This window comes from Vicugna pacos, chromosome 7 (assembly GCF_048564905.1).
Source record: "Vicugna pacos chromosome 7, VicPac4, whole genome shotgun sequence".
NCBI lineage: Eukaryota > Metazoa > Chordata > Mammalia > Artiodactyla > Camelidae > Vicugna > Vicugna pacos.
The window spans coordinates 55,148,378-55,168,494 of NC_132993.1; the positions used below are offsets into that span (position 1 = coordinate 55,148,378).

General features: G+C 34.8%; 1 long non-coding RNA gene across 2 annotated transcripts in view; it reads left to right on the forward strand.

Moving 5' to 3' along the window:
• The first annotated feature begins 4 nt into the window (after positions 1-4).
• LOC140697423 (uncharacterized) overlaps positions 5-20,117 on the forward strand; it is a 56,256-nt gene continuing 36,143 nt past the window's right edge. For both annotated transcript variants that reach the window (XR_012074456.1, XR_012074455.1), the window contains exons 1-3: positions 5-122; positions 4,078-4,203; positions 14,042-14,142. This is a non-coding gene — a long non-coding RNA (uncharacterized lncRNA). The remainder of the gene's footprint in view (positions 123-4,077; positions 4,204-14,041; positions 14,143-20,117) is intronic.

Sequence of the window (20,117 nt, forward strand, 5' to 3'; positions counted from 1 at the left end):
CGGATGCAGGCTGGACGCAGTCTTTCCTGCGTCTTTCCTCCGCCTTTCTAAAGCTCTCAGGGGCAGCTGCTCTGCGTGTGAGCTCTCCCTGTTTCGTTACCTTGGTCTCCCAAAACTTAGAGGTAAAATTCGGCCGCTCTAGCTCTGGAAGAATTTAAAATAGTAGTTCCTCCTCTTTTTCCCTGTCAGGCTCTTTTCCTTTGCAAAGGGGAAAACGTGTACTGTCTGCCTCAGCCCTGAGCCGCGCAGCCTCTCAGTTCACTCTCCCTGACGCCAGGAGTGAGGTGCTCTGTTGGTAGCATATGTATGATAGCGGAAAAGTCACGTCTATTTTAATTTAGAACCTCTTGCTTACTAGAATGACAGTAAGTGGGCGAGACTCGGCTTTGGTTTTGTTTTGGTTGGTTTTGTTTTCATTTATTTTTCCACATGATGTCCCCCCTTCCCCCTCCCCCAAGTGGTTAGTTATTAGGGTGTGAAGTCCCCGCTCAAATCCCAGTGTTTCAACCCAATGCTGTGACTTGGGGCTATTCTCCTTAACATCTCAAAGGGTAGGTTATCTCAAGTAGAAAATAAGAATAAAAATACAGAGTTGTTTCATGGGTTAAATGAGGTATTGGGAATAACTGTCAGGCACTGACTAGACTATGTCTGCAGAGAGTTTAACGTTTAATGGATGAAAGCTCTGGTTATAAAATGGTCACAACGCACATAGTCCCCAAGAAAGAAAATGACTTCTAGTAATTTATTTCTCTGTTCTGACAGGATGGGTATGTTTGGCCAGTAGAGTATGAAGATATGTAAAAGTAGAGAAATGCAGGTCAAAACAGTATGCAGTTATCTAAAATTGTTTTTACGTGTGTAAGATAATGAGCCTTCTCACACCACATTGGTGAAGATGTATAAATTCATAAATTTTCTGGCAAGTAGTTAGGCAATACGTAGCAAGAGTATTAAAAATTTAAATTTTCGCAGCCTTTAGACCTGTAATCCCACCCCTTGGGATTTATCCTAAACCTAATGAAAACTCTAACAAGATTTCTGTACAAAGTATGTTCATTTAAATAACCTAAATGTCCACAATGGGATGCTGATTAAATCATTCTCTGACCTCCCCTCTTTGCCCATGTCTTCCAATGGGGCATTAATTAAATCATTTAACTCCTCATATTTAGCTCAGGCCTTTCAAAGGTGAGAGGAGTGGGCTTCTTCCACTAACTTGGTTTGAAATTTCAAAATAAATAGTATGGCTAAAACACATCAAAATCAAGCAAAAAAAGAAAGTAACTTTGAAATCTGTTCTGATGGTCTACCTGTGTGACCCAACCCTTCTTAGCAATACAGGATTCCTTAAATATGGAATAGCCATGCGGTGAGATCTTATAAAGCCCATAAAAATTATGTTGTAAAGATGTTTTCTTACATGAGAAGTAAGGATAATGATATACCACTAACTAAAAGCAGTATGCAGTAGGTAGTATATGAAGTATTATAAAGGCTATAAAGTATATTCACATTTAGAACATAGTTATAAATTGAAGGAACTATACAAAATATAGGCATTTGCCATTTGAGGCTATTTTTATTTTCTCTGCATATACATTATTGAATTAGCAAATGTTTCTATAATTTAACATGTACTACTTTTCAATAAAAAAGGCATTACTTTTTTTTTTAATTCTTGAGAGAATACTTAGCTATTATTCTCTCAACTAAATTTATCATTTAACTTAAAAGAATTCTGGCCATACAACATGTCCTTATCCAAATACTGAAATTCACATAGGAGTAAATCTTTCTAAGATCCCTGTAAGAAGCAACTTAGTGGTATGGTCAGGAATATAGCCTTTAGAACCAGATTGCCTGAGAATGAGCCCAGCCTGACTAGAAGAGTCTTTGTAACAGTGGACAAAAATACTTAACCTTATTTATACCTGACTTATTATCTGTGAAAATGGGGATGGTAATAACGCCAATCTCAATAGGTCATAGCCAGGAGCTGACATTTTTAAGTTACCTAGTAAATATTACTGTTACGACAAACTCATTGCGCATATAACAATGAAGTATTTTTTTAAAATAGATATTGAATGCTTGCTGTGTTTGCTCCTGTATGCTGCTTTTCATCATCAAAGCACATTTTGAAAGGAAAATTATCTGAAAAGCTTGCAATTGTTTGGTTAACAGCCTTTTTCTGAGTTCCATTTCAGTCTATGTGCTATCAGATATGAAGGCCATTTGATTTATTTAAGAGTCCAGGATAACTTTGAATGTGTGATAATTTGTCTGTAATGATTTCTTGTTATATTCACCATTGATGATGAATCTAAGGGGTTTCTCTGTTTAATTAACTCTTGAAAACTTAGCTTTGCCTCACATTCCAGTCTTCTCTTTAATCTTCTGTAATGGTAAATCACCTAAATCTTAATAAAGTCAACCATAGTCAAACAATGGAGTTTATTGCTATCACCAAGTGGAGCATAGAGGATGTCCCCACTGAGCCCTACCTAAGTTGCAGATTGATGAGCAAAATAAATGTGACTCACTGTTTTAGCTCACTAAGATCCAGGGTGGTTTCTTATTCAGTAGTGAATAACCATAATGTGAGCCCATTGAAGTTCTACGAGAAATGTACAATTTTCCCCCCTTTTTACAGGTGAGAAAACTGAGGTTTAGTGAGGAAAAGCCACTTGTTCCACATTATACAGATAACGAGCAACACAGCCAGGATCTGAGCCAGCAGTCAGCCTCAGAATCCACATTCTTTATTGTTATTCTGATTGGTAGGTCAGTCTAGAGGGTATACAGAGTGTTTGAGCTGAGAAAGAAGGAGGGGAAAAAGCAGTGAGAGAAATATGCCAAGTATTGAGTTTTGAGAAAGAGCAGGGGAAGTTAGAAAGCAAAAGCAGATTTGTCATTGAAATTAAGATCATTCAAGGCCAATTTCTTCACCGGGGTCCACTAGGGATGCTTCCAGTTGTGCAAACACTGAGGGAGTCTGGTACTTGACACTCCACATCCACATCATAAGGCCTGGGAGGGTTCTCTTCATCTTCCCACCTCTTCAACAGGGAAGGATTGGTGTGAATGTGGAGAAAAGGGAATCCTTTTTTGCTGTTGGTGGGAGTGTAAATTAGTTCAGCCACTCTAGAAAACAGTGTGGAGATTCCTTAAAAAACTAAAACATGAACCACCATATGATCAGCAAAACCACTTCTTCAGTATATATCTGAAGGAAGCAGGGTCTTGAAGAGATATCTGCACCCCCAGGTTCATTGTAGCATTGTTCACAGTAACCGAAGTATCAAAACAACCTGTGTTTGTTGATGGATGAGTCAATAAAGAAGATGTGGTGTGTGTGTGTGAATGAGTGTGTGTATGTGCATATATCTCATGTGACACAGGAATATTATTTGCCCATGAGAAAGAAGGACATCCTGTTGTTTGTGGCAGTATGGATGGAATTTCAGGGTATTATGCTAAATCAAATAAGTCAGACCGAGAAAGACAAATACTGTATGATATCACTTACATGTGGAATTTTACAAAGCTGACCTCATAGAAACAGACTAGAGTGGTGGTTACCAGGGGCTGAGGAGTAGGAGAAAAAGGATATATTGATCAAAGAGTACAAACTTCCAGCTACAAGATGATTAAGTTCTGGGGATCTAATGTGCAGGTTAGAGCATAGTGACTATAATTAATGATATAGTATTACATGCTTGAAAGAATAGATCGTAAATGTTATCACCATAAAAAAGAAATGGTAATTATGTGATATGATGCAGGTGTTAGTTGATGAATGCTATGAAGGTACAGTTTTGCAATATATGAGTATCATATCAACCTTTTGTATACCTTAAACTTACACAATGTTTTATATCTCAATAAAGGTGGAAAAAAGTAAAAATAATTAAAACTAGTTAGTGACTTTAATTTATCTGAATCTTTTGGAGAATCTTTGTCTTAATTATAATTTCTAATAAAAATGATTTTAGGAGTTTGAGAAAGCTGTGCTGAATGAATGAATTTATTGTACCAGGCATTTTTAATATCACCTCATTTAATTTTTTACAGAAACACTTTGGATTAGGTTCTATTATTAGCCCACATCTTTTTTTCCAAATGGAGGAAATAGAGGATTCAAGGTACTATGACTTACCCGTGGCCACAGAGCTGGCAAATAGAAGAACTGGAACTAAGGTATTCTGCTTCCAAAGCCTAAACAATTAATCACTGTAACAGAAGTGTCTGTATTTAATGAGGGAGAAGAATTTTTGTCTGGAAAAAAAAAGGTTGAAACACATGAATACTGAAAGGTAAATGCCAATATAAAAATAATTCTTAAATTTCATGTTAGAGACTGTGAAGGGAATAAAACTGCTGTAGGCTTTAATGGATGAAAATGATAAAAGCAGCAAGAATAATGTTTTTTAGGTTTCTTAGGTAGGGTCTTAAATATGCTCATAGATACTTCTAATTTTCTCTAGATATTCTTTCCTAATACATTAAGAATCTTACAATGCTTTGTGTTTTCGTATCTTATTCTAGTATTTCACGTATAAGATGATAGGTTTTCTTTAAGAGATAACAGGATTTATCAAATTACAGTTCATTTAAAGCACATTTCAAAGCAGTGATTGTTAAATTATTTTTAGGTCACAAACCTCTTTAATAATCTGAAATATGATATGAACCTCCCTCTCCCAAAGGGGAAAAAAGACACAAAAACATTTTGTATACAGTTTCAAAGGGTTCACATGTTTCCTTGAAGTCTGTCCATTAGGACCAGATTAAAAACCCTGACTGTAAAATAGCTAAGAAATAATGTGGCAAGAAAACGGATTAGAAAACCCAATTAGATAAAGATGGCTGTATCTCAGTCATTACAACAATGGTGTTACATTTGCTAGACATTATTTCTTTCCATTTTCAAAAATAATTTAGGGAAACAGTAATTATGAATTACATATAGAGGCAGGATTCAATTGTGGCACATCAATACTAGGTGATCCCACATTTCTTTTCAGAAAACCCTGAAAAAATTTATTATTTTTTTACAGTTTTTCTATTTTTTTCTGTTTAAAAAGTATCATTATTGTTTAAATTGCAGTTTAATAAAGGGATGAGTTTCAATTTTTATTTGTGAAATGAAACATAGCTTGGGCACCCTGAATTCTGGCTGTGTTCTTCAAATTTGTCTCAGTGATCACCAGGTGCAGAGTGGCAGGAAGATGTCTAAGTAGATTCGTTGTTTTATAGGCTGTATTTTGAAAGTTTCAATGTCCTAGTCATATGAGTGATCTTCAGAGTATAATACAATAGATTTAAGAGTGAATTAATAAAAATCAAATTAATTAAAAATGTGAAGTTTAAGTCTTAAGGGAGCACCTCAATACTGAAATCTTATCACTTTGACACCTAGTATTCCCTAAGCTCAAAATGATGTTTTAAAAATCTAGTTAGAGCTTATAATTAAATACATTTGTTCTTTCTCATTAAACATCAAATTTGAGATAGGAATTGAAAGTAGGTAAGAAACTGAAAATATCTGAGTATAGATTCCATATGTAAAAATTACCCATCGTGTATCCCTAGTTCTCCAATCTTCCACAGTCCCCTTTTCCATTAACAGGCAAATGAAATAACATGAACGCTCTTTTCCAGGGGCATGTACTCCCCAATTTTTCTGGATTTCTGAGAAGGAAGACTTACAGTTTTTTGCTGATAATTGACTGTCATTATCTTCTGTGCTCTGCTTCTGGCTCAAGTCTTGATCACTTTGTGCTGTCTTAACACTACTCCTGGATTCTTCTCTCCGCATCTCTTTGCCACACATTTAAACATGGTTCCTTTCTCTCATACCATAAGTCTCCATAAATAGAAAACTGTATGTGTAACAGATTACTACCAAAGATGTAGAAATTTAAAAGTAGTGTAAGCACAAAAAAAGCAAACAAAACTGAGTATCTGACATTGATTTTTACTAAAGTTCAAAGTTCATTTTCTGCCAAGAGTCATATTGTAATCCCCCTCCCTCCTGAGCCCAGTCAGCCGTCAGTTCCCCAGGAGCCCACCCTGACTCTAGTGAGCTTTTTCTTGATGCTCTCCTATAAGTGCAGGGGCCCAGACTCCTGTTTTCTCAAGCTGCTGCAGTGACAATGGAAAATTCTTATACAGGCCAGTTTGCCTCTACCTTTATCTCAACGTGAGAGTTCTTTTTTGTAACCAAAATGTCTCCCAATGGTTTTTCTCAATCACAGCAGTATCCTCCCAATTCTTTTAGAATGCTATGACATTTGCTATTAAAATTTTGAAATCTTTTCTTCTTTTGTTCTTTAACTCAAATAGAATGACTACAATGTAAAAGATTGATGAAGATTCCTTCAAAAGGTGAGGAATGTGTAGGAGATTTTTTTAAAATTTCTTTAAAGTTTTATTGGGGTATAATTAGCATACCATTAACTGTACATGTTTAAAGTGTACTATTTAAGAAGTTTGAACATACGAATATGCCTGTAAAATGAAAACCATGACCAAAATAATGAACATACTCACACCCACAAAAATTTCCTTGTGTCTCTTTGTAATCTCACTCTTGCTACTCTTCCACCAGTATACTTCTGCTATTATAGATTAGCTTGCATCTTTTAGAACTTTACAGTAGTGAAATCAAACAGTTTCTTTGGCTTTTTTCACTCAGTCCTCTTGTTTTAAGACTCATCTATCTTGTTGCAAGCACTCATAGTCCATCCCTTTTATTGCTGAGGAGTGTTCCTTTATAATGATATAGCACAATTTGTTTGTCTAGTCATCTGTTGATGGATATTTGGGTTTGAGTTTCAACTTCCTGACTGTTACAAGCAAAGCTGCTGTGAATGTTCACGTACAGGTCTTTCCAAGACATGTTGCTTGTCCTTTGGAGTATTTATCTAGGAGTAGAATGACTATGATAGGTGTATGTTTAAAGTTTTAAGAAAGTGCCAAGCTATTTTCCAAAGAGGCTGTATCAATTTATATTCCCACTAGTTGTGTTTGTTTCCATTGAGCCATACCTTTGCCAACACTCAGTCTCAGCCTTTCTAATGGATGAAAAGTGGTTTCTTACTCTGTTTTTAATGGTTGTTGGTGTTGAACATCTTTTCAAGTCCTTATTTGCCATTCTCATAGCGTCTTTGGCAAAGTATCTGTTCAAAATTTTGCCCCATTTTTGTTATTTTGTTTTCTTTTTACTGAGTTATGAAGGTTTTTAAAAATATATTCTGAATACAAACATGTATCAGGTATGTAATGTACAAAAATGTTTTCCCAGTCTGTGACTCTTCTCTCATTCTCTTAACTGTATCTTTTAAAGAGCAGAAATTCTTGGGGGTGGAGGATAATAGCTCAGTGGTAGAGCATGTGCCTAGCATGCACAAGGTCAAGGTCATGGGTTCTATCCCCATAACTTCTATTAAAATTTAAAACAAACAAACAAAAAAAAAAGAGCAGAAGTTGTTAATTTTGACAGAATCAAATTAATCAACATCACCTAAAGCCAAGTGGTGAAAAGCGTTAGGTAAATCAAGTTACAATATAATTTGATAAGTGCTATAAGGATTTGCATGGGATGTATAGAGAGATGGCATTTGATTCAGACTTCCAAAGTAATAAAGACTTGAAGGAAGAGATACTTGAGGAGCTATCTGAGTAAAGCTGGGAATGGAGTTGCAGGCAAGAAAAGAACATGTGCACAGGTTATAAAAGAGTACTGTGTATTTAACTATGAATATCTGTATGACTGGAGTATAGTGTACATGTGAGGATGAAATAGGAAATGAAATTAGGCTGACCACTGATAAAGTAAATTTGTCATCAAGGATCCTGTGCATTCAGAAGTTATGATTTTTAATCACAATGGTCATATATGCATTTAAAAAAAATCTTTCTGGAATTGTTGCTGAAAATGCACAGGGAATGGATGTGAGGATATTTGAGGTTGAGAGACCAGATAAGAATTGTGAGAAGAACCCAGGACAAAAGTAATGATACCTGGGTTCAGAAGTTGAATAGGTATGGATAATTGGAAAATAGAATCAGAAAGATTTGGTTATCACTGTTTCATGAGAGACTGTGGAACGAGGTAAATGTGGAATTTAGAGAAAGGCATTTTTGAAGCTTAAACAGCATAAATTGTGTAGCTAAGAAACAGGGATGCGTAATTTGAAATTTCATTATTTGTTTTATATATTTTGTTGTCTGATGAACTAGTGGAGTGGAATGAATGAGAAGGCAGGAAGATCAACATAGTCATTAGGTTAGTAGTAGCCATTGGAAGTCAAGGAATAGAGGAAGACCAGTATACTCAAAATACATCCCCATATGTTTTGCAAATTGAAGATTATTTGGGATTCAAATCTTTCTAGGAGAATAATGTATTCTCCTGGTGTTAGTATATTAATTAATTTGCCCTGTGTTTGTATTTTAAGGTTAATTATTAGATAGTCTGAAGAGCAATCTCATCTGAGACAACAAATCTAATAAGTGACTGGGAGACAATTAAACTATTCGAGTTGGAGTTCCAGTGGTTGGAAGGAAAGGGAACTGACTGATCTTTTTTCTTTGAAGATCATAGCTGTAGAGATCAGTGAAGTCAGAGAATGATAGGCAAGTTTTACGTGTTCAGCTGGGCAGTTGGTCAAATCCAAAAAGTCAGTCCAGCTTGGAAGTAGTACTTTACAATTCTAGGATTAGACAAAATGGTTTGTATTAAAGCAACAAAAGGTTTCAGGAAGAGGCTGTTCTTGAAACAGTGTGAGAAACACTGAACAGTGGGGAGTGGGCATAGCTCAAGTGGTAGAGCACGTGCTTAGCGTACACAGGGTCCTGGGTTCAATCCCAGCACCTCCTCTAAATATAAACAAACAAACAAAACTAATTAACCCCCCCCAAAAAAAATTAAAAAAAAAAAGAAACGCTGAACAAAGAGTCAACATAATGTAAGTTAAGAATCTAGACAAAATGTCCGAGCAATAATACATCTGTGGTGGGTACCAATAGGTAGAGAAGAAGGAAAACATGACTGGAGTGAGAATCTTGGGGAATAGCAAACAAAGCCAGATAATAACTGTCAATCAAGTACGTTTTGCTACATGAATGCAAGGGAGAACAATGAGTAAAGTTAAGTGGTTAGGAGCAAAAGAAGGAAGCATTTTCACTCTTTTGCTAGTGAGCATCACTACTGCTGCAAAGAGAATTGGGTCCAGAAACTCCTGAGGAGGTGTACTAAAAGGGCTGTAAAATAAAAACAGAGAGTCCACTCAGGATTTATAAAGTAGTAGGAGACGTATTTCACTTCATAGCAAGCACAAGAAGAGAAGTTTTTCTGTAAGTTAAAAATAGAGAGCTGAGGACACAAGTAAATTTAATAACCTTAAATTCAAAAGATAGCAAGAGCTTCCTAAGAGAGAAGAGAATGGCAACTACTTTTATTTGTTACAGAATAGTTTATAGCATTTATGGTGCTTTTTCAAATAACTTTTTACTACGTGAATCAAGTAGCTCTGTACTATGTGAATACACCATAAACAGGGTGAAGGGAGACTAGCCAAATGTTTAATGGCTTTGTGGGGGCTAGAATGATAGATTATAATCTCATGGAGCTCCAATCACAGAGTGAGTCTGCACCCACCCTCTAACTCTTTCCCAAGGCCTTAACTAAGTGCTCAAAAGTACTATGTAAAAGGCAGGGACTGAGGCAGGATTGCTGGGAAAAATCCCTTTGAAGTTGCAGGCCTTCTTTAGGTGCACTGCCCCAGTCCTCTGAAGGCTAGGGGTAGGGCAGCAGGGTGCAGAGAGTTCTACTGAGGTACAGAAAGACAGGCGAGACTGGGGAGTAAGGACAATAACCTGTGGACATGCTGGAAGCTAAGCTTTTAAGCAAAGAGAGTAACAGTTTAGTGGATGGGTTCAGTGGATGGTACAGGGTCATCTCCAGAGGTTTTCCGGTGCTAAGAACTCAAGCACATTTGAAGGATTTGGTGAACTGAATCTGATTAACTTCAATCAAGCCCAGACTCAGCAAATCTAAAGATTTAACTGACTGAGCCTTCAAAACAAGAAGCCTAGTAGAAAAAAAGTGGCAAGATATGTTTTAGGGTAAATATCTACTGTCTGCTGTTTTCTTTTGTATAGTATCTAGCATACAATAAAAATTATGAGATATGTGAAGGCACAAGAAAATGTGAGCCATGGTCAAAAGAGAAAACAGTTAATAGAGGCAAACACGGAAATGGCCCAGATGTTGGAATTATCTGAGAAGGGTTTTAAAACCACTATGACAAATATGTTACAGGACTTCTAGAAAAAGTGGACAACGTGCATGAATAAACACAGTATTTTGGCAGAGAAGGGAATTGTTTTAAAAAAATGTTTTAAAAAAAACCAACAACATAATGCCATTTGCAGCAACATGGATGCCCCTGGAGAATGTCATTCTAAGTGAAGTAAGCCAGAAAGAGAAAGAAAAATACCATATGAGATCGCTCATATGTGGAATCTAAAAAACAAAAACAAAAACAAACAAACAAACAAAAACAAAGCATAAATACAGAACAGAAATAGACTCATGGACAGAGAATACAGACTTGTGGTTGCAAGGGGCAGGGAGTGGGAAGGGACAGACTGGGATTTTAAAATGCAGAGTAGATAAACATGATTATACTGTATAGCACAGGGAAATATAAACAAGGTCTTGTGGTAGCTGATAGCAAAAAAAAAATGTGACAATGAATATATATAAGTTCACATATAACTGAAAAATTGTGCTCTACACTAGAATTTGACACAACATTGTAAAATGACTATTACTCTATAAAAATGTTGAAAAATAAAATTAAATTAAAAAATGAGAATGATAGAAATAAGTAAAAATTTTAAAAGCTATTAAAAACCCACTTGATAGGATTATCAGTGAACTGGACACAGCAGAAGGAGGAAACCATAAACTTGGATAAACAGGTCAAAAGAAATTATACAAACCAAGTATAAAGAGCAAAAAAAAAGAGGGACAGATGGAAGAGAGTATCTGATGCAAGACAGTATCGCATGGTCTGGCATACACGTACTTGGTGTCCAAAAAGAAGGAGAAAGAAGGGGACAGAAGAAATATTTGAAGCAATGAAAACTAAGAAATCTCCAAAATGACTGAAGTTATCAATCCATATATTCATGAAGCTCAATGAATCCTAAAAAGCATAAAATTGAAAGAAAAGCAAACCTAAGGAATCATAGCAAAAAAAATTTTAAACCAGTCACAGGAAGAAGATACAAATTACATGCAGAAGAACAACAATTAAAATCTCTAGTGATTTTTTTTATATCAAAAACAATGGATGCCATAGAAAATGGAATGGCATTTTTGAAGTGTTCTAAAAATATAAAAAACTTCTATCAATTTAAATTCTATATCCAGCAAAAACTCCCAAGTATTTCAGGCAAAATAAAGCTATTTTCAGACAGACAAAAGCTTAGCAAGTTCATCTCCAGAATATCTCCAGCCAAAATTGGAGTTCTTTAGGCTAATGTGAAATGATACCAAATGGAAGCCGTGATGTCTGAATAAAAATATACAAATATTTCTGTTATCCTTATTTTATATGTATCCCCATGTATCATATTTATCTGTAGCTATATATAGCTTTAAAAGATCATTGACTGCAGTGAATATAGTAACAATATATTTTGGGTTATAACATACGTAGAAGTAACATATATGCCAACAAGGGCACAAAGTGTACGAAGGAATGTAAATAGGTTGTGGTGTTGCAGTGTTCTTGTATTATTCTTTAAGTAATAATTTATCAGTTGAAAGTAAAGTTTAAAAATTGAAGATGCATAAAGTAAAATGGAAAATATATCATGAAAACAATAAGCACTATAATAATATCAAAAAATAAGACTTCAAAGAGTATTTACAGAGATATAGAGTCATATTCATAATGGTAAAAGTCATCATTGTTTTAAGAAGATATAATGGTTCTAAATATGTATGCAGCTACTAACAGTCTTAAAAACCTCAAAGCAGTATTTCACAGAATTAAATGGGGAAATAGACAAATCTACAATAAGTAATGAATAGAAAATACAAAGAAAATCAGGAAAAATATAGAAGAGTTGAATGACAAAACTGCTAACTTAATCTAGCAGAATTAATAGAATATTGATACCCATCAACTAAATGCACAAATTCCTTTCAGTTTCACAAAGAACATTCAGTGAGACCAGTAATAGACCAGTCATATGTTAGCACACTAGAAAGTCTCAATAAATTTCAAAAGATCAGAAATGTAGAGTATATGTTCTATGATCATAGATTAGAAATCAGTAACTGAAAAATATCTAGAAAATGCCAAAATAGAAATTAACTCACTTCTAAATAACCCATCAATCACAGGAGAAATCATAAGGAAAAATGAGAAATATTTTGAACTCTATGATAATGAGAACATAATATATAAAAATTTGTAGGATGCATCTAAGATACCAGCAAAATGGAAATTTATAACATTAATTGTCTATTTAAGAAAGGAAGAAAGATATTCAGTGAATTAGCTAAGTTTTCACATTAAGAAACAAGAGAAACAGTTTTGTTTATAAAGTTCATGCCTTTCAATCTTTTTCATGGCTTATTGCACTGGCTAAGAAGTATAGTAAAAGGTTGATGGAAGATGATGAGAGCAAATATCCTTGCCTTGTTCCTTATATATAGTTCTATCCCAGTTTGCTAAAAAAATTTATAATGAATGGATATTGAATATTGTCAACTAGCTTTTCTGCATTTATTTAAATGATCACATGATTTTTTTCTTCTATACTGTTAAGAATTACATTTTCAGTGTTAACCACTAGCATTATTCTTTTATGTATTCCTGTATTGAATTTGTTAGTATCTTATTAATAAATTTTATATCTATTATCATGAGAAATATTGGTCTGTAATTTTATTTTCTGGTACTGTATTTAGCAGGTTTTGTTATCAGGGTTGTGCTGCTTGATAAAGTTAGTTGGAAAGTGTTCCCTCCTCTATTTTGTGAAAGCATTTATTTAAGATTGGTTTCATTTCTTCATTTAGTGTTTGATATAATTCACTGGCAAAGCCATTTGAAATTTGAGTGAGAAGGTTTTGATGACAATTTCAATTTCCTTAATAGATGAGACTACACAGATTTCTCTATTCCTTTATGCATCAATTTGGCTAGCTGAATTTTTTCAAGAAATCAATTCCTTTCTTTAAGCTAACTTTATTGTTAATATATGAAATGATTTTGCTGAAGGTATTGGAAAAGATACTGACCTCGGTAACTTTGGAAATGAATGGAGTCTTTTAAGTCTAAAGTCAAAAGGAAATGTATATAAGCAACATAAGATAGTTCATAAAGTTGTTTCATGTGAAGCTACAGATTACCAGTACTGATACCACCATACATACGTATATATGGGAATTGAACAATTAAGTGAATGGGTGGCAGACAAGTGGAGCCAGGTTTTTCACTGTTGGAGTGGGAGGTTACAGGTAGGCAAAGGCATAGGCTATAATAATCAATGCAGTAATGAATTACAGTTGGAGACATCAGTATGAATTCATGTTTAGCTTAATAGAGGTACAGATAGTAACAGAAAAATATAGTATATACACAGTTTAGTATACACACAGAGATTTCCTTTCTTTTCAGTTTTGAGGGCCTGGAAGGAATGACATGCTACTGTGCAGTTGCAGTGAGTATATCTAGTGCCCAGAACTTGATTTCTAATACCCTTTCTTAATAAAAGAAACCAGGGATCCTTGGAGAAAGGGATTATTCTCGTACTGGACCAAGAAATATGTAAGATGAGCCTGAACACTCTTGTAGTACTGGAAAGTAAGGAATTGCTTAAGCAAACAAACAAAATGCACCAAGTCATACAGATATAAATAAATAACTGAATAAATAAATAATTATGGGGTATAAACAATCTATGTATAAGAATTTGAAATAATTTACATAGAAATTTTTCCCTCTAGGAGGTGGAACATAACTCCAATTCCTTAACTGCGGGCTGCATGTGGTGATTTTCTTCCGAAGAGCATAGTATGGAAAGGCAGAAAAATTAGTAACTTTGCAGGTGAGAAATCTGATCCACACTACCTCAGCCAGGTAATCAAGGTTAACATTAACAGTGGTAAGTCATGATAGTAGCATGTCCTTGATATAATGGGATGAAGAATGACACTTTAGTTTTGGAGTCTTCCACCCCAAAACCTATAACTGTAATGTATTGGCCAGGGTTCTCTAGAGAAGCGAACCTAACAAGATGTATTGCTTTTGTCTATATCTGTATCGATATTGATATCTTTATCTACATCAATATCGATATAGAGAAAAAGAGATGGAAACCCGAAAGAGCCAGTGTTGCAGTTCAAGTCTGAAGTCCGAAGTCTGAAGTCCGTCTGCTGGCCAAATTCCCTCTTCCTGTGGGAAGATCAGTCTTTTATTCTGTTTAGTCCTTTAGTTGTTTGAATAAGGAAGGCCCACCTCTATTATGGAGGACAATCTGCTTTACTCAGAGTCCAAAGAGTTAATATAAATCTTAACTACAAATGTCCTCACAAAACGTCCAGAATCATGTTTGACCAAATATTGGCACTGTGGCCCAGCCAAGCTGTCTCATAAAATAAACCACCCAGTCTAATCACGAGGAAAACAATACAAATCCTTGGTGAGGGACATTTTACAAAACACTTAACTGGTACTCCATACAACTGTGAAAATCATTGAAAACAATGGATGTCAGAAACTTACACCTAAGAGGACAATTCAATGTATTGTTGCATCCTGGATCTGAAGATCAAACAGAAAAAAAGTAACTTAGGTAAAGACCAAGAGATCAGAATAAAGTATGGGCAATGCATCAATATAGGTTCATTAATTGTAACAAATACACTGTGTTTGTATAAACTGTTAATAGTTGGGGAAACTGGGTGCAGAGTACATGGAAATTCTTTGTACTTTTTAACTAAGGGTAGGAAAAGTTTTATTAGCAGGACACAAAAGCTAATGACAGAAGGAAAATATTGATGTATTTGTTGATCTTTATCAAAGTTAAGAATTTCTGCTTATCAAATATACCATCAAAAAGGCAAGACTGATAAAATATAATATAGTTATCTGACAAAAGACTCATTCAGAATATATAGATTTCACAAATCAACAGTAAAAAGTCGATCTGATTTTAAAATGGTCAAAAGACATGGCACATACCTTGCAAAAGGAATAGACAATTAGAAAATGAAAAGGTAATGAACGTTATTAGTCATAGGCAATGCAAATGACAACTTTGATACACCAGTTCCTATCCACTCTAAGGGCTAAGATGAAAAACAAACCCTGGGAACACCAAATGTATCAATATTAGTTCATTAATTCTAACAAATTTAGCATCCTAACATAAGCTGATAACATTGTGGAAACTGTTGTCCATAGGAACTCTCCATAGATGAGCACGTGGAGCAAATAAAATGCTCATAAATTGCTAATGGGAATGAAAAAATAAATTATTTGGAGAGTTATCTGGCAGTTTCTTAGAAAGTTAAACATACATCTAGCCTGTGACCCAGCTATAGGGACATCAAACATGCCCATAAAAAGACTTATACAGGAGTATTCATAGCAGCCTTATTCTTACTAGACCCGATCTTGAAGAAAAAAACCCAACAAATATTCATTAACAGGTACATCAAATAATGTACATTTGTATATTCATATAACAGAATACTACTCAGTGAAAAAAGAATAAATTATTGATATAAACAACACATAAGAATCACAAGAACACTTTGTTGTGCAAAAGAATCTAGATGCAAAAAAAAATGCATACATTGTGATTCCATTTACATCAATTTCAAGAAAAGGCAAAACTAATACATGGTTATAGACTCCAGAAAGTGGCTGCCTCAGTTAGAGGTAGAGGTGGACAGGAAAAGGGGCATGAAAAAACTTTCTGGGATTAATAAATGCTCTTTATCTTGGTTTTTTGCAAAAAGAAAAGAGTTGCATGCAGTTGCTCATTGAAACGAACACTAAGGACCTTCACTTTATTACATGTAAACTATACTTCAATAAAAAATTTAAAACTCATACTTTAAAAAGTTTAAGTATTAGATGAGCATTTCTTTTTCTTTACCTAACTTCCTCTTCAAGCCTGGAGATTCCTATTTGTTTTGGCTTTTTATTACAGTGGCTCAATACTTATTATTTTTTTCCATGAAACGATGTCACAAATTCAATTCATTTGGAGCCCTTTTTGATTTGGTATCATTGCCATTAATATTAGAGCTAGGCTCTGAATTCCTATTAAATAGAAGGTTTGCCTTTGGCCTGTGTTGCCAAGGTTCTTTGCTTTATCTCCTTATCTCTGCATTTTCTCCTATATACCAGGCCTGATCTGATCATAAATAATTTGGAAGAAACTTTTAGATTCAATACATACAGTAAGTGTCATGAAAATCACCATGTATTATATATCTTAATTTAATTTTTTAATATTCATTATTAAATAATTGTTTTCTGATCTACTATTGAGGTCTTGCTGGAGAGAGACTGAGAGAGTAAACAGGCATATGTAAAATCCAGAATTTTGAAATAGACAATGGTTATGCATTGAATCCTATAAACCAAAGAGGCAAAGTTGACAGTAGCTTTGAAAAGCTTTATCATATGATTGATATTTGCACTTTAATCTTGAGGAGTTAGACAATGTTGTCAGATACTAGAAAAAAGAAATGAGAATTGTGTCCTGCAGAGCTGGCTTATTAATTCCATTTACAGGTGCCTTTTTGTTCATCTGGTCATATTTGTGGCAGCTTTTAGCCCCTGTGTCTGACCCTGGGCATATGCGCTTGAGTGTTTGGTAGGATCTCTAGCCTACTTCAAAGAATCCAAGTGCAGATGCTCTGCCAGGTCTCTGCAGGCCTTGCTCTTCTGCCCTTCCTGTCTTGTTTTTCCAGCCACTGTAGTTTCATTCCTGCTCTGCTTTCTGCTTGGAATGTACCCATCACCTTTCAACCAGTTTTGTATGTTTTTAACTGCTTAATCATTATTTCCCAGCTAATGTTAAACACTTAGTATATCATCAATGCCTTCCTTTTATTATCTTCGTTATTAAGAATTAATGGTCTACATGAAAGTACTTCTCCCTGCCCCAACTCGCTTGTAAATTTACTTGAACTTTCCCCCTTAATGTAATCATTCCTATGACATTTGCCAACCTATTTCACTGAATTATTTTGGAGAGCTCATAGATTACTTGGCAGGCATACTTTGAGTCACAAATACAGAAGTGAACAACACACGGGGAATATTTGAACAGGCTTTGGCACCAGCTAAATAACCTCCAGTTGGAGGACACAACCTGCTACTTAAATCTAGTACCTGATGACTAATGGAAAATTACAGAAGCTTACTTCTAACCTTGACATTCCTACAGGGCATTAGTTTCACAAGAGGTCAGGCATGCATATGTAATAAATAGAACACCCAAACAAAAATAAGCCTTGTTGAAAACAATCATCTGTGAGAATGTTCCACTATTTTGTTTTTCCCACTCCTGTCACTAGAACTTAGAGTAATTTTGTAGAGGTCATTGTTACAAATATGCCTGGGAGAATTCTTTTATTAGGACTCCAAGAAGACTTTATGCTTAGAATCACTGAACTCACTGTAGAATGACAACCATATAAACTTTACTATGCAATCAACTGGGAACATAATTATAAGCAACAGGCAGTAGGTTTCCAGATTCCGTTTCCAGTAAAAACTTGCCATAAAATCTACCCTAGTGTGTGTATGGACATCATCTTTTTAATCAAGTGTGGGTTCATTTCTTTTGATCTTCAGTTATGGCTCCTGTTGTGTCTCTATGCTTGTGTCCAATTTGTTTTGTAAATTTTTCTAATCCTTACTCTGTCTTCAAAGTTTAAGTATTCAGTTTTTCACAGGTTGACTTCAGAAGGTACTTGCAAAAGGCAAGGGACCTAAAATTCATGTTTATCAGGAAGTTTAAAAAGTAATTTTATCTTAGACCATGTTGCCAGAAAGATGACAAGTAAACAATAAATAGTTGTTGAGTGAATGAATAAATCTCAAGGAAGGAAAAATATTCTACTATCATCTGAACCATATATATTTTATCCAGTTAAATGGTGCTAAAGCCTGAGATACGGAAAACTAACGGACTAGCTCCCCTCATCATCATTACTATTGTCTTTCATTATTCCTAATCATCCACATTTGTGTTGTCTCATTTATTTTCCACTCTCTCCCCACCAGTATCAATTCTTTGCCCCCCACCCCACAAAACATTTTGCTACACTGAGCTCTTGTAAGCATTTGAACTTCTTTATAAGACTTATAAAAGATACTCTAAAAAAATGAAGGAAGTGAGAAACCGATTATAAACTACAGAATGATAATAAGACATTATATAATAACTTGCTAATTAGTATGTTAGGACTCAGGAGGACTCATTAAAGTGGACCACATGGTCTGACTAGATGACTTTATTGATAGATGGCCCCTGTACTGTAGAGACAGGGGAAAAGGAGTACTATTGTCCTCCACTAATTGGAACATCCACCACCTGGTAAACATTTTCCTCCATTTCCTCCAACTCCTAGTGGAAAAGGGACGGTTTATTACATTGACGCTGATTTTTATGATTTAAAAATTATATAATTATAATTTAAATTTCTCAATTTTCTACTGCTCTCCTCTTTCATGTATTTCCATCCCAGAAACCTCTTCTCTCTAAAGCCACATCTTCTTGTTCTATAGCTCACTGACTATAAATCAATGTATTTATATAGATTGAACTGGATTATTTCCTTAATACATTTACATTCAAATGTTAATTTATATCAAAAAATTAAACATTTACACTAATAAAACACAATATTTTGGCGCAGTAGAAATGTGTACCACAGTGCACTTTATAAAGTGTCTTCCTTGTACTTACCTTGGAAATTTGCCAACCCTATAATAAGTGGTAATGACAGTATAGCAAAATAATATTTTGTTATTCTTCTTAGCATCAATATGAAATAAAACTGGTGTCAGTGGCAAACAAAAAATATACAGGGCCAGTGATAAATAATTTTTTAGGCAAATGCAAATAAATAACCATGGTAACATCATGGCGTATGTATTTTAACTTTGAGAAGTAAGACACCTGAGTAGTGGCAAAGCCTCAGAATCTTTTAAAAACATGACATTGCATGCTTGAAGCAGATCTACCTTCCACTTGTCACACAACGAACGTGTTCTAATATGAACAAGTATAGGAGTCATTGATGACGGTTCTAGAGAGAAATCTCCTTTAACAGGATTATAATTCTGCCGAAGAACCCTATCCATATTGTTTTACTGTTCTATCTGAGCTTTCCCCGTAGATTTCATTCACCTATCCGATTGGTTTTCTAACGATCTCCAGAGGGGAAGAGAGTATTTTGTTTCACCACAGCTGCTCTATTGCTTTGATGTATGATGGTTTTGTTAGATAAAGTAATAAGATGTATTGCAGCTTAATGAGTGTTGTGTTTTGAGTTAGAAGATCACAGGCCAATTACATGTAATTGAACCACACTGAATTGAATAGGTTGGTTTATTCCTGGAATCAGTACTAGTAAATCTGCTGGGAAAGCCCACCAAAATTATTTTATCCATTATTGAATTGCATATGATGTAATGGAGGCCATAATAGGCTCCAGATTTAGAGGATGCTGTAACTTAATAAACAAGCAACATGACTAAGTGTCATTTTTAAAAGAAATAATATTATTGATCCAGTGTCAGTAGCACATGTGCTAAAGCTGTTCTTCCTGATATAGGGATCGTGTACATCAATTCAGTATCTCTGTCTCTCACGCACACACACACACAGACACACATATACACACAAACAGTCACACAAAGACAGTCTTAAGATTTAAGCAAAATGAAAAAAGAGGTATGAAAAAGACTGTATAAAGGAATCAAAGTCTCGTTAGCATACTTATCAACTAGTAATTTCATCATCTATACTCTAAAATATTTTCTGCAATTATT